This window comes from Callospermophilus lateralis, chromosome 1 (genome assembly GCF_048772815.1).
Source record: "Callospermophilus lateralis isolate mCalLat2 chromosome 1, mCalLat2.hap1, whole genome shotgun sequence".
Taxonomy (NCBI): Eukaryota; Metazoa; Chordata; class Mammalia; order Rodentia; family Sciuridae; genus Callospermophilus; species Callospermophilus lateralis.
The window spans coordinates 165,058,248-165,072,884 of NC_135305.1; the positions used below are offsets into that span (position 1 = coordinate 165,058,248).

General features: G+C 33.0%; 1 pseudogene across 1 annotated transcript in view; it reads left to right on the plus strand.

Moving 5' to 3' along the window:
• LOC143408192 (uncharacterized) overlaps positions 1-14,377 on the plus strand; it is a 57,818-nt pseudogene extending 43,441 nt beyond the window's left edge. The window contains exons 4-6 of the transcript XR_013155369.1: positions 3,390-3,516; positions 8,577-8,655; positions 12,510-14,377. The product of XR_013155369.1 is annotated as an uncharacterized LOC143408192 (transcript). The remainder of the gene's footprint in view (positions 1-3,389; positions 3,517-8,576; positions 8,656-12,509) is intronic.
• The last annotated feature ends 260 nt before the right edge of the window (positions 14,378-14,637 follow it).

Here is a 14,637-nt window from a genome sequence, read left to right on the forward strand (position 1 = left end):
AAAATAAAAACAAACAAACAAACAAATCCCACTGAATCCTAAGTCCCTCTCTCCAGGAATATAGATTAAATTATTTTAATGAAATTTGGATTAGGGGAATTTGAAGAGCCTTTCAGGTGATTGTACACTTCAACCAGACTAGGAACCATTGGTTCACAATTGAAAATTTGCGCATTTTAGCCTTTTTAGGTGGTGGTTCTTAAAAAAGGGGTTTTCCATTTTGGAAAATAAATAAATAAATAAAAGGACAATTTTCTTACATACCCAGCTATTAAAACAAATGGCTGATGGAGGAAATTTCTTCTCAGTAGATCTATCTTGATCTCTTGTTTTCATACTAAGAAATTATTCCATCAAAGAATTTGTAGGTTTAGCATAGTTTAAAAATTATAAGTAGACTGCAAATAAAAAAAAAGAATGAAAGAAGATGCAGATATATTATGTTTGCTATGTACATTTTAACTATTATTCCATAATGAGAAATAAACAAATGAATCATTTACCTTCATTTCCTAAACATAGCCCAAATCTATTTAAACTTTTCCCTATTTTAAAAGAGTCTTCAGTGTTCTCTTGAAAGTTTTTTAATAGTAAAAAGTAGTAAAGGATGTGAAGCTAAAAAGAATTGTGCTTCTATTACAAAGTTGTCCTTCTTCAGTTCCACAAATTCCTAGAAAAGTTGCATGATTATTGTGGCCTAGCAAAATCTTTGAGTTTTTGAGTCAGGCTGTAGTGATTCTGAATCTCAAACCTGGCTAGCTTCTTAGAACATATGGTCTTATAAAATTTTATGAATTTAGAATAGTTACATAAATGTCATCTGAAAGAAAAGGAAAGGGCTGGGGATGTGACTCAAGCAAGCGGTAGCGCGCTCGCCTGGCATGTGTGTGGCCCAGGTTCCATCCTCAGCACCACATACAAATAAAGATATTGTGTCCGATGAAAACTAAAAAATAAATATTAAAAATTCTCTCTCTCTCTCTCTCTCTCTCTCTCTCTCTCTCTCTCTCAAGAAAAAAAAAAGAAAAGGAAAAAAGATATGAACTGCAAAAATAGCTCCAGTTTTTCATCCTTCCCTTTATCCAGGCCATTGACAATGTTCTTTTGTATTTGTTCTTATTGACAAGTATATGTTTGCCAAGACTTGAATCTAGAATGGCTTATATATTTCAGCCAGCAAAATAGATCGAGTATGTAAATGTGCTGGTATAATGCCTATGCCTAAAATGTCTTGAATTCTCCCTGATTTTTTATTGTAAAGCCTAACATCTCAAGGTGAAGAAGCTCAGATTAGGCATAAGAAGGAGAAGATCTCACGTGAATGAGAATGAAAATGCCACAGTGGACCACAGGGCTACCATATTAAGTAGCAAAGTATATTCCTAAAGGAGGCTAGAAGAAATCAGAAATATAGCCCAGCTAAACCCAGTCTAAATTGGGTTTACCCACTTACTAATCATTTTAATCCTGAATTATTCTATTTGGGATAAATTCTAATATTTGATAGCTCATCAACAAATATACCCAATGGAAAAAGGGTGCCAGAATTTAATACATGCTGATTTCAAATTAACTGAGTAGAAATAGGAATGCAAGAAATACTAATTTTATTTTTCCTGATTTAATGTTTAAAGTCCTATTAAATGATTTTTAATTATGTAGACATGCATATATACATGAAAATATGTTACTGGTATTTAAACTCACATCATACTCTATACCAAAACAAAACAAAACAAACAAACAAGCAGCAACAACAACAAAAAAATAAAAATAAAAAAACAGACAACCATAGCACATATCTAGGGTGAAGGCCCAATGGCAAAGTAAGAAATTTAATCTCTTCTTTCACATCTAAATTTTAGTGTCAAGTCACAGACAGATCTAAAGACAGGAGAGTCCTTCCCCTTGGGTTCACATCATACATTGTTTATAGTTTAATATGTGGAAGGAGTTGAATCTTACCAGGCATCAGTTGGGATACTTTGCCTGCCATTGGGGACTCTCATCTCATAGCACCCTGCTGTGTCTAATACAAATTATTTATTTAAAATTTGGTTCAACGAAGGGGATTTGGGAAGGAAGACATGTTTTCTCACCTCTGATAGGAATGGAGGTTTCATTTCATTTTCTGAGGTCATGGGAACCAGAATGCTCAGATACACACTTGAAATGTGGTAGTCATTTGCCACATGTGTTTAATCAGTTCAATCAATCTGATTTCCTGTTTTTTTTTTTTTTTAATGTGTATCCATTTCCTTTCTTAGTTAAAATAACTGACCACCCTGCTCTGAAATTTCTTTTAATTTCACACTTTATTTTAACCTTTGTATTACTTTTTTGATAAAATATAGATCAGATAAACTTGGGCAAACCCAAGGAACTACCATATACTGGAGGTTTGAAAAAAAAAGTCCTCAAAAATTAAAAGTATTCCTGGTTTCATAGATTTTTTTTTTTTTTTTCTTACCAGGGATTGAATCAGGGATGCTTAAATATTAAGTCATATCCTCAGCCCTTTTTTATATTTTATCTAGAGCAGGATCTCGCTAAGTTACTTAATGCTTCACTAAGTTCCTGAGAATGGCTTTGAACTTGCCATCTTGATGCCTCATCCTCCCATGTTGGAATTACAGGCATGTGCTTCATTGATTATTTTGAGTTTTTACGCATGAAGGTATGAAAAACTCTTGTATTGTTATTTGTATATTTGAATGCAGAAAAAATTCTTTAAAAATTTTAATTTATGAGCAATATTTTTTCTTTAGTGTTCTACTTCAGTAATATTCATCAGCTTTTTTTGGACCATTGGCATTTGCATCACTAGAAAGCTTGATGCATATTCAAACCTAAACTGCACCCCAGAAATACAGAATCACAGTCTGTTCTTTAATAAATTCTTCAATTCATGGTTATACACATTAAAATTGAGAAGCACTCTTCTAACTCAGTATAAAATTCTCTTCTGAGAAATATGCATAATTTATCTTATAAAATATAAACATAACAATTAAGATATATATTCTGATGTTTGCCTTAATTTTGCATTTTATTTCATGGAAGTGTAGTATATACACTGATGTTTTTGTTGCTTATTTATTTTGTACTTATTTTATTCTCTTTTGAATGCATTTTCTTTCCTCAAAGATAGGTAATACATTAGAGTACACCACTCTGTTGAAAAGTATATTGAATTTTGAGGTCACTCTCCTATGTTAGAGCCAGTTCTTTTAACTCTCATTACAACTTGTATCAAATTAAAATCATCAATTTATTACAACTTGTGACAAGTTAAAACTGTCAATTTATCACAACTTTTGTCAAATTAAAACTCTGCCAACCATGATCATAAGGTTGATGTTATATGTATTTATTCATTTTTATTTCAGGAGCCATTAACATTTAGGGATGTGGCCATTGATTTCTCTGAAGATGAATGGAAATACCTGAATCCTGCTCAGCAGAATTTATATAGAGATGTGATGTTAGAGATTTATAGAAGCCTGGTCTTTCTGGGTGAGCATAAATTTCCTTCTGAATCCCTAATTTCATTATCAATAGGTATTTTTCTTCCTTTGTAGAATATATCTTGGCAGCTTCCATTCCACATGATAAAATTTTCAGATCCTTCTTTTTAGAATAAAGATCAGGCATTGGTGTAGAAATGAAAATGTTAAAGATTTTTTTTTATGTTTAATCTATATTTTCTTTACAGTTTTGATAGTTCAAAGCAGTCCTCACAATCTAGAGACTGAAAATGCTTCCAAAGTATATTAGTGCTTCTCCCAGGAAAAACATTATAAATAAATAATTTTCTGGAATCTCCTGTTTTCTTTTATTCCTAATGAGGACAACATTAAGAACCATCAATAGTTACAATGAGATTACCAAAATGTGTCATATTCCATTTTCCAATAAAGCCATCTTGCTGTATTTCAGTCTGCCTTGGTCAATGTGCTGTCCCAAGAAATAACTGTAGAATTTGAAAGAAAATTGACACTAACAATATATCCAAGTGTGTAGAAATCAATGAAAAAAATAATAAACTGTTAAAGAGGAAGCCACAGTTTAAAATGTTAATTGAGAAGCTAAAATTCAACAGAAATGCTTTATACAAACCTCAGTTTATTTATTTATTTTTTGCAATCAGATAAGAGCATACCCTGCCCTGTATTTACCATGCTTCCTAATTCTAGAAGCTCCTCTTGTTCTCCAATAATATCACTACATTAAAATTAACAAAGTACTCCCTAATGCCTTTGAGGATTTGCATAATCTGACAGAAGTTTATTGATCTTCCCAGGGTGGGGGTGTGCACGGGGGTATCACTAGAAAATCTGTGCATATGTCTGAATAATTCTAAGTTAATCCATTGTAATACATAATATTGTAGAACAGTTTCTCTAATATTGTTTATCTATTCAAATTTTTTTATCAGAGCTTTTTATACAGGCTTATACTGCATTTTCTTTGAAATATTTTTGCCATTTTATTAATAGCAATGATTCACAATGCCTTTTCCTTGTGGCTGTATAAGTATAGCTGAGAATTGTAATTTAAAGAGATTTTTTTAAGTAATAGTTATTAAAAATTTTGTGGGTTAAATTTTCTATATTCTTGTGTCTCTTTCTGAGTTCCATTCTAAAGTAGCTTCAGTGTTGTTCAGTACATTTTCTTACATTGGTGATTTTTTTTTTCATTTTTATACCCATATGTTATAACTGAATAGAAATATTCATTTCTTCTTGCTTCAGGACAATATTAAGTAAAATTAAAATACACGTAATCCATGTGCCTGTTTTCAATTATGTTATATATGCTTTTACATACTTGTGTAAATATTATCCCTGTTTTGTTTATGATTTATATGTAGTACTTTGTTTATTTGACTATTCATATAATTTATCTAAATTTTATTATATAAATACATATAAATGTGTATGGATACTGCAGATTGAAATCAGGGTTGCTATAATACTGAGATACATCTCCAGTTTTATAGTTTTATTTTGAAACAGATTCTTGCTAAGTTGCTGAAGCTGGTTTTATATTTCCATTTCCATTTCCCTGCCTCAGCCTTCCCAGCAGCTAGAATTACTAGCATATTCATCACCTCTACATAAATGAATTTGTTCTTTTATGTAGGAGTAAAACTTAAGCATTTCAAAGGTAGCTTACAAAGATTTCCACAATTCTGTTTATCTTTTATATATTTTTCAAATTTTAATTTTGATCAAAACCATTAACTAACTTACTTATACTTAAACCTACAGTCTTACATTCAAATTGTTTTGTAACATATTTCTAGAAAGTTTATTTTTACACAAAAATAAAATTCGTTTATCCCCAAAACAAGTGCTCATGTATCTGTCACCCTTCCATCTCAGACACCATTCCTTCTTGCTTGCCCTAAAATTGAAGGCTAATTACTCTCAGTTTTGTTAAGTATGTCTTACTCATCTAACTTCATGTTGAAATAAAACTATTGAATATTGTAGCTTTCATTATTTTTATATCAGGATACATTTTCTTTATTTTGAATGGTTAGTTATTTATGTACCCTGGATACTCCATACCACTTTTAAAGTAACTTATTTTTTCCTGCTAAAATAATATTGAGTGTTTGATAGTTGTTTTGTGTTATTCTTAGCTTATTAAATCACTTTGTGTGGTATAGGGCCTTTTTTCTTCTACCATGGATGCTTAACACCTGAGTCACATGCACAACCCTTTTTAATTTTTATTTTTGAGTCAGAGTCTTGCTAAGTTTCTAAATCTGGCTTTGAAGTCACATTGAGGAATTTTTGGTTACAAATTTCCTTCAGAGTCCCAACTAATTATAATAGAAAAAAATGTCAATATTAATTTTTTTGTTCTTTTTACCTGGTTCCTTTGAGATTATATTTCCATAAACTATTGAAAAGATTCTCTCTCTCTCTCTCTCTCTCTCTCTCTCTCTCTCTCTCTCTTTTTTTTTTTTTTTTTTGGTGGTATAGTGAATTCAACTTGTGGGCACTCAAACACTGAGGCATATTGCCAGCCCTATTTTGTACTTTATTTAGAAACAAGGTCTCACTGAGTTGTTTAGCACCTCACTATGGTTGAAGCTGGCTTTGGACTCACAGTCCTCCTATCTTACCCACCTAAGCCACTGGGATTACAGGCATGCACCACCACACCCAGCAAGATTGACTCTTAATGTAATTGACTCTTAATGTAAATAATACTTTTTTAAATTTTCTATTCCCTGTTTACTATTCCAATACTATTTTGTTCCTTTGCATTAATTGGGGACGCATGTCCCGTAGTATTACTTGGTTATTTTCAATCATGTTGAATTCTTTCAGTGTTTGCCTTCTATATTTGGAAAATATGATTTGTGCTACATGTGTATTTACTACTATTGTATTCTAGAAATTGACCACATTTACCATTATATAATATTCTACTTTGCCTCTAATTATTTCTTATATTATCATCTGCATAATTTTGAATGTAATATTCTTTTCATCCTTTTGGTTTTAGTATATTTGTGACCTTATATCTAAAGGAAAACTCCTGTAGACTTAGATCTGACATAAGTACATATATTTAGGTTTAATCTTATTGGTTACATTATGTGTTCTGATTAGTTTTTTATAATAGATTATTTGTACTTAAATTACTGATGAAGAAGAACTTACTACTTTAAGCTTTTGAAGTTTGGGTTATTTCTTATAGTTTTTCCTACTTTTAAAAAAACACTTTAATTTGTGGCTCATATATTTTTTTAAGTAATGTTTTGATACCTCCCTATTTTTCTTTATATCATCTATGACAAATTTCTTTATAAATTTGAAGTCACATAAAAGTTCTTCAAAGATGGTAGAATGAGTTGAGCATAATGTTTTCATGTTGATGTATGAATTATGACCATCATCATGTACAGCCAAAAGATTGGTAATTTATTCTTCATGTATGTATGATATGTCAAGATACATTACACTGTCATATTAACAAAAATGAACAAATAAGAAATAAAACTACTTAGTTTGCACTTTATTCTAAACTGAACTGACTTTGGTTTCTTATAAAAATCGGTGACTTTACATGTCTTGTCATGATTTGTTATTGATATCATAGCTGTTTTTTTATAATCTATACCAATTAACAAAGATTTATGATAATTTTTATGCTTTAGTCTTTCAAATTCTGTAGCAGAATTCAATGTTTTATGCACTACCATGACAGTAGAATGGAATTTACATTTGTGTATACTTTGCTTTTCTCCCTTTCAAATTTTTATGATTTATACTGTTGTGTAACTTTATTTTATTGAAAGAATTTCCTTTAGTGTTTCTCTTAGAACAGGTCTAAAAGTGAGGAAATTTTTGAGCATTTACATATCTTGATAACATGTATGTTTCTTTAGCTTCAAAAAATAGTATTTGTGTATACAGAATTCTAGATTAGTGTCTTTTGTCTTTAAACACACATGACTAAATGCTCCAATTCCTTTCTGGAAGATGTCTGCTAAGAATTCAACTATTTAACAAATAGAAGTATCTTTACCGATGACTCATTTATTTTTCTGTATTTTTCTGGGTTCTATCAAAAATTTTTCTTGAAGAGTTTTAAAAAGTTGAGTATAAATGCTTTATCTTGAAGCTTTTAATTAAGATTGTTAAATTTGATATTTTTTTCTCCCACATTTCTAATTTATCAGACATTGTTTCTTAAAGAATATTTCTAATACACAATTTTCCATTTTTCTATTGCTAATTTTTTAAAACTAAATTTCAGTCACTTTTCTTCATTGTTAATTAGTTCTTTAATTATGAATCAGTTGGTTACTTGGCATTCTTTAGATAATTAACAACTCTCAATTTCCCAAGTGTCAATTTATAGTGTTATATAGTGTCTCTGCTTGAGTCAATTTTCTCTTTTTGTTTGTGTGTTGTTAGTTTTCTTGATGTTTTTCCACTTAAAATCCCTTTAAAAATACATGATTATAGTCGTTTTACAAAAGGTTTGAAAGTTACTGAATAAACAAAAATTGGTTAGATGCAATGATACATAACTGTAATTTTAGATAATTTGGAGACTGAGGCAATAGAATTGCAACTTTAAAATGAGCTTCTGCATCTTTGTGACATCCTGTCTCAAAACATATAAAAATGTATATATAGAAAGTCTATGGATGTAGTTCAGTGATAAAACACCCCTGTGTTTTATTTTAAGTTACATTTCCCCCAAACATAAAAGAAAAGAAATAAAGGAGAAAGTTGTTTTCTGCAACATTTGAGTCACATGTGGAATCTGAAAAAGTTGGACTGAGAGGCTGTAATGTGACAGTGTTGTCACAGCATAGTGAAAGTTTGAGTGTTGTGTTCCTGTGAAATCTTAAGATCATTTTGGAAGTGCTCACAAGTTTGTCACCATTTCAGGGTGGATTTTGTATATTTCTTTAGTAATAATGGGCTTAGATTATACTGCTTATGGATATTTTCCTGACCTTGGTAAAATTTTATATATTTGCAGAGTATATTCACCACAGTCTAATAAGTGGAATAATTTGTTATTTTAATTTCTTTCAGGAATGTCTCCTCATCAAATGCTAGAAATTTCAGCAGAGCAAGGAATAAACTATTTATGGCAAACCATGAAAAATGGAAGGTATGGAAACTATGACAATAAAAATTTACTTTTAAAGAAGGTATGGAAAATTGTGGGACAGAGGGAAGGTCACTAATTTATCTTAATGAATGTAACAAATGCATGATGATTATTTAAAATGAAGTCAGTTTATTTATTATATAACATCTTAGAAGACTCCTCAGAGTGACAATATGTGTCAAACTACGTATATAAGCAACATTTCAGGCCATTATGAAACTATCTTCAAAATACCTTCAAAAAAATAATCATTCAGCCAGTTCTCTCAGTTTCAAAAATATGATTAGAAATATTTATTTAAATAAAGAAATCAAAACAATGATTAAATACTGATTAATTAGTTATTTTTAAAAATGATTACTAATCTGTACATGAGTGCACATTAGACTAATGTCTGCAAATTATTAATATAATACTGCAGTACTCCAATCTGAAAATACTATGGTGTGATAAAAAAGTAATTTTCTACACAGTATAGGTGAATTCTTTCTGTTTTAAACATACCTATAGTATTTCCACTTACAGACATGGAAAACACTCAGATTATGGAAAAATGGAAGAATAACAGCGAGTTTCACTAGTTCATTTCAGTTGACAAGAACTATTCAGTAATTAAATATTTTTTTAGGTGGAAGTTTGATAATCATTGCTTTTTAAATGAAACAAGAATTTAAAAAAAAAAAAAATGAAGAAGAGGAGGAGGAGAAGCAACTAGGTCTTTCTAGAAAACACCAAATAGTGCACTCCTTATCTGTCATGGATGGCAATTCAAGCAAAGGAAAGACTCAAGGAATTCTTGGCACAAGGCTCCCAGAATATCCAGAGTCCCTGTGGCCTACAGGTCTGCATCAAGCCCCAAAAGCAGACTTGGGGACCTTATTAAAATACTGGGAAGGCTTCTGAGATAAGTCTGGGTGCAAGTGAAGAGGTAGAAAACACTTCTGGGTAAGGAGTAGCAGGATGGGTGTTGGGGCAGATTAGGGGAGGTGAAAGACTAAAGGTTGTAAATCAGAAAATTCTGCAGAAAATTAAAACCACCATACTTAGCAGGTAAGGTGACCTTTGAAGGAGGCATGGCTCACCATCAACCATCTCCACTGTAGAGAACAGTGTTCCAGTCTCTCTTTGGCATATCATGAGTGTTTCTACACTTTCAGAAGCACATTTTTTTAAGACACTCCATTCTGGGACTCTCCCTGACTTTTGATAATTTGAGTCAAGGGCATCTATAAATTCATTTCTAATTTTAATTCCACTGGAAATGATCTTGGTGTACATTCAGTGCTATTTAAAGGCTCATAAGTTAGCAAAGTCCTCCATTCGATTGCTTCACTTTCCATAGCAACAACATCATCAGTAGAACTCCAAGTTGGAATCTGAAAAGATTTGCGTATTTTGTGGGGGGTTTTTTTGTTGTTGTTGTTTGTTTGTTTGTTTGTTTTGTAGGATGGGGTTTGCTCTTATACATAGGAAGGAAAACATTTGAAGCGTCAAATCCAGAGACTTCCTGGATCACATCCATGTCTCCAGTAAGCTTAATACTGTTGTTATGAGATTCTTCTGAGTCCATAGCCCTAATTATCTGGCCATCCCAAGGAATGTGCCTTCAACAAATGCAAAGTGTCTTCTTTCTCATTTTGGTTAGCTAGTTAAACAGGGATTTTTAGCAGGAGTCATAGTGATAGTGATTTTTGGTAGATAGTTAAGAATCCAACACAGAAAGGCAACTGAGAGAAAAGCACTGTGGTTACTAAAGGTTTTGGCCAAGACACCAGCTGGCTTGTCCACCAGGAGGGGCCAGAACTTGGCATGAGCCAAGGTGTGCAGCACATGTACTCATTCTGGTAAAGGAAAAAGCCTGATTCAGATGGACATGTGGATTGGCAACCACTGGGGCTAGTTAGGGAGGAGTTGGCCTTTACAAGGGTGGACTTGAGACACAATAGTATATTCCTGGGCATAGCTCAAGGGGTTAACATTTTGTCAGCATGACACAGCAAATGGAGTGTTTCACCTTCCACCCAGATCTTAGGCATTTTATCCTCCAGGGTTAGAAAACTACTGCTTCCTGTGATCTAGTCACCAGAATTTTGAAACTGACTGAATCCTTAGGCACTTAACAGTTACTAGTGTTACTCTCTGATAAAAGGCAGAAGAGAGTGCCATCACTGCAAACAACTGAAGTCTAAAAGCAACAACTGTCATTGGGATGGCCTCATAGCCTGCTGGGGAAAGAAATGTATACAAAGACACTGGTATCTGACTACTGCCCTCAGTTCTTATCACATTTCTCTTCAAGTAGAAGACTTTATCTTGTCTTACTCCAACTGCAAAAAAAAGGAAGCTCTGTTCATACAATCCTCCCCATATATTCACCTTGTCTTTGGAAAAAAGCATTGCCTGGTACTTCCTTCCAATAGAACCTCTCTCCAGGTTGCAGACTAGGACAGGAAAGCATGGTTACCACATAGCAAAACTGCTTAGTCCTTAGGAAAGTAACCAAGATACTTGCAAAACATTCTTTAATTATGGGAACCAGTTTTTTTGTTTGTTTGTTTGTTTGTTTTTGTTATAGCAGCATATAACCTGTTTCTGTGACTATTGTGCGTCACAGACCTGGCTGTGTTCCAGGAGGTTGAAGGCAGGAGGCACTCAACAGTTACTAGTGTAATGTCTGACAAAAGGCAGAAGTGAGTGCCATCACTGCAAACAACTGAAGTCCAAAAGCAACAACTGTCATTGGGATGGCTTTAACCTGGTTACTCAGAGATAATAATCCACAGTGGTAAGAAAGACTCTGAAAATTACTGATGTTTTTGTTCTTAAAGCCAATGTAATATGGGATTGTTCTTTCCAGGGGCCAAACCCAACACTGTGTGTGTGTGTGTGTGTGTGTGTGTGTGTGTTCATGCCTACAAGAAAACAGTATTTTAATTTTCCTGATTGGGCAACCCAGTCATGCACAGCTTTCCAATACTTCAGTCCCTAAAGGAAGGGCATGCAATCATGTTCCAACTCAAAAATCAGTTTTTCTTCCTGATTTGTCTAAAGGTTTCATAAAAGTTTCTCTGACACGTTTTTAGTGGCAGTATAATACGAACTACCACTTGGTATTACAACATGCAACACTGTTTAAATGTGGTTTTCACAGATTCTCATTTGTAAAGCACTCTTTGGTGGAAGACAAGTAGCTTGAGTAGTTCACAGTGCATCTACTGTAGACAATAACAAAACAAAAGCATTAAGGAATGTTCAGGTACAGGTTGTCCTAGAGTTCTAGGCTCAGGTGCTAGTGGGTGAGGTGTGTGTGGCAGTGCTGTGGGAACCTGAAACTTCCCCTGAACCCAAGAAGGCAGCTGAAAATATGTTAGTCACTTTTGAGGATAAATGTGTATCTTTAAATATTTCTCCACAGAGTTACTTAGAATTATACCCTTTCTCTAAATAAATGACAATATTTGCTACTGAGTCCGGTTTATGTTTCATTTAGTTACTGGAATACTTTGAAATATAGCATTGACTAAACATTCACTTAAACATTTCTATAGACAAGAGGTTAAAAAATAAAGAACATATTTCTGACTGTGATCAATCTCATTCTTATTTTACAAAAAGACTGATGTGTAGTTTTTCCTTGTGCTAAAACATGGAATTTTAATGAATGTGGGAAGATTTGTAGTTACCTACTATTGCTTAAAATAAATTCAGATATAGATAATTAGATCTCTACGTTTATGATAAATCATTCAAGATCTTTTGACAGGTCTGTACCCTAAGTAATTAGCACTATATTTATTTTTGTGTAAATCAGTATAATTCTGTGAAACTCATCAAAATTTAATACTTTTTTTAAGTCCTAGAAAACATCAGTGTGACCATTTAAAAAAGAAGGTTTATGAACACAATAAAAGTGAGAAAGTTTTTCATAAAGGCTCAAAATGTATTCATCCAAACTTTCATATCCAAGAAAAGAATTATCAATGTAAGGAATGTGAAAGAGCTTTAAATAAACTTGAAAGCATTACTGAACATCACATAATGCATACTGGAGAGAAGCCCTACGAATGTAAAGAATGTGGCAAAGCTTTTAATAAAAGAGCACACCTTTCTCGTCACCAAAGAATTCATACTGGAGAGAGGCCGTACAAATGTGAAGAATGTGGTAAAGATTTTAATCGAAAATCACACCTTATGCATCACCAAAAAATCCATACTGGAGAGAAGCCATATGAATGTAAAGAGTGTGGCAAAGCTTTTAATCAACCATCATCCCTTACTCGTCACCAGAGAATTCACACTGGAGAGAAGCCATACAAATGTTCAGAATGCGGCAGAGCTTTTGCTCTCAAGAAAACCCTTACTGATCACCAGAGAATTCATACTGGAGAAAAGCCATACAAATGTAAAGAATGTGGCAAAGCTTTTAATCGAGGATCACATCTTAATAAACACCAGAGTATTCATACTGGAGAGAAGCCACACAATTGTAAAGAATGTGGCAAAGCATTTAATCAAAGATCACGTCTTCTACAACACCAGAGAATTCATGCTGGAGAAGACATAGAATGTAAAGATTCTTATATTCCTACATTCTTGGCAAAGCCTTATAGGTCACCAGAGAATTTATACTGGAGGGAACCCATACAAATATAAAGAATGTGGCAAAACTTTTAGTCAAATTTCCAGCCTCTATGTTGACCAGAAAATTTATACTGGGGAAGAGCCATACAAATGTGAAGAATGTGGCAGAGTTTCTAAGTATGTTTCAAGTCATATCAGAGAATTCATAGTTGAGAATTTTTGGAAATCTATAAAATGAAAAGTCATTCAATGTACAGTCACACACCTTATTGATCACCAGACATTTTATACTAGAAAGGCAACTTACTATACTAAAAAGAAATGTGGCAAAGTTTTAATCAAAACTGACCATTTAAAAATTATCAAAGACATTATAGTAGTGATTACACCCTACAAACGTAAACAGTGTGACAAAGCTTTTAATGAAGGTTCACGTCTTAAAAAATCTCCACAGATTGAGTATTAAAGAGAAGCCCTATAAATGCCAATGATACATCAGAGCTTTAGTCAAATTTTTTTAAAAAGCATACTCTATCAAAACCTAATGCATACAATGTGTGCCGAAAACCCTGTAACTTGCATGCCTTGCATATCAGGAAAATATACATTATTGAGGAAAATTTTGATATATGAGAAATATAACAAGGTGTTATTGCATATGCTTCTGAATATAATAATTTTCAGGGAGATTATATATTAATAGAGAATGTGATATTACTTTTGTAGTAGCTTAAAATTTAATTGGCATAACTAGTTAATGTGATAGAAATAAAGAAATTCTTAGATAACACCATGGTACAGACTGTCAGGAACTGCCCTGGATGCAGATCCCTTCAATTCCTGATGCATCAGGTTCTGAACAATTACTGTCTTTAGTCTGGCATGGTAATCCCAGGTCACAGTAACTTCAGAGTTACCCCAGCTAGGATAACAAGGTATGCCTCCAAGAGTAGGTGTTACCCACTGAGGTTGAATTACACTCACTTGTTTCTTTGTAATCCTACCCCTTTGTTCTTTGGGGATAGAATGTTCCATGGAACTTCTCCTTGTGTATCTCCTATATAAGAATAAATAATTCCAGTGGCTCTCTCTTTCCATGGACCGTTAAGGTTGGAGAGCCATCACGGACTCTGAGAAGTTACTACTGTGTGTGCTTGTAATTTTTTTTGTCATTTTCTTTTTTTTTATATTTATTTTATTTTAGTTATCGGCAGATACAAAATCTTTGTTTGTATGTGGTGCTGAGGATCGATCCCGGGCCACACGCATGCCAGGCGAGCGCGCTACCGCTTGAGCCACATCCCCAGCCCTTGTCATTTTCTTAAGTTATTGCAATAGTCAAATTTTGTGAAGCCAGAATTGGGTCTCCAGTTAGGGTAGATGGCAATAAATGGAGGCCCC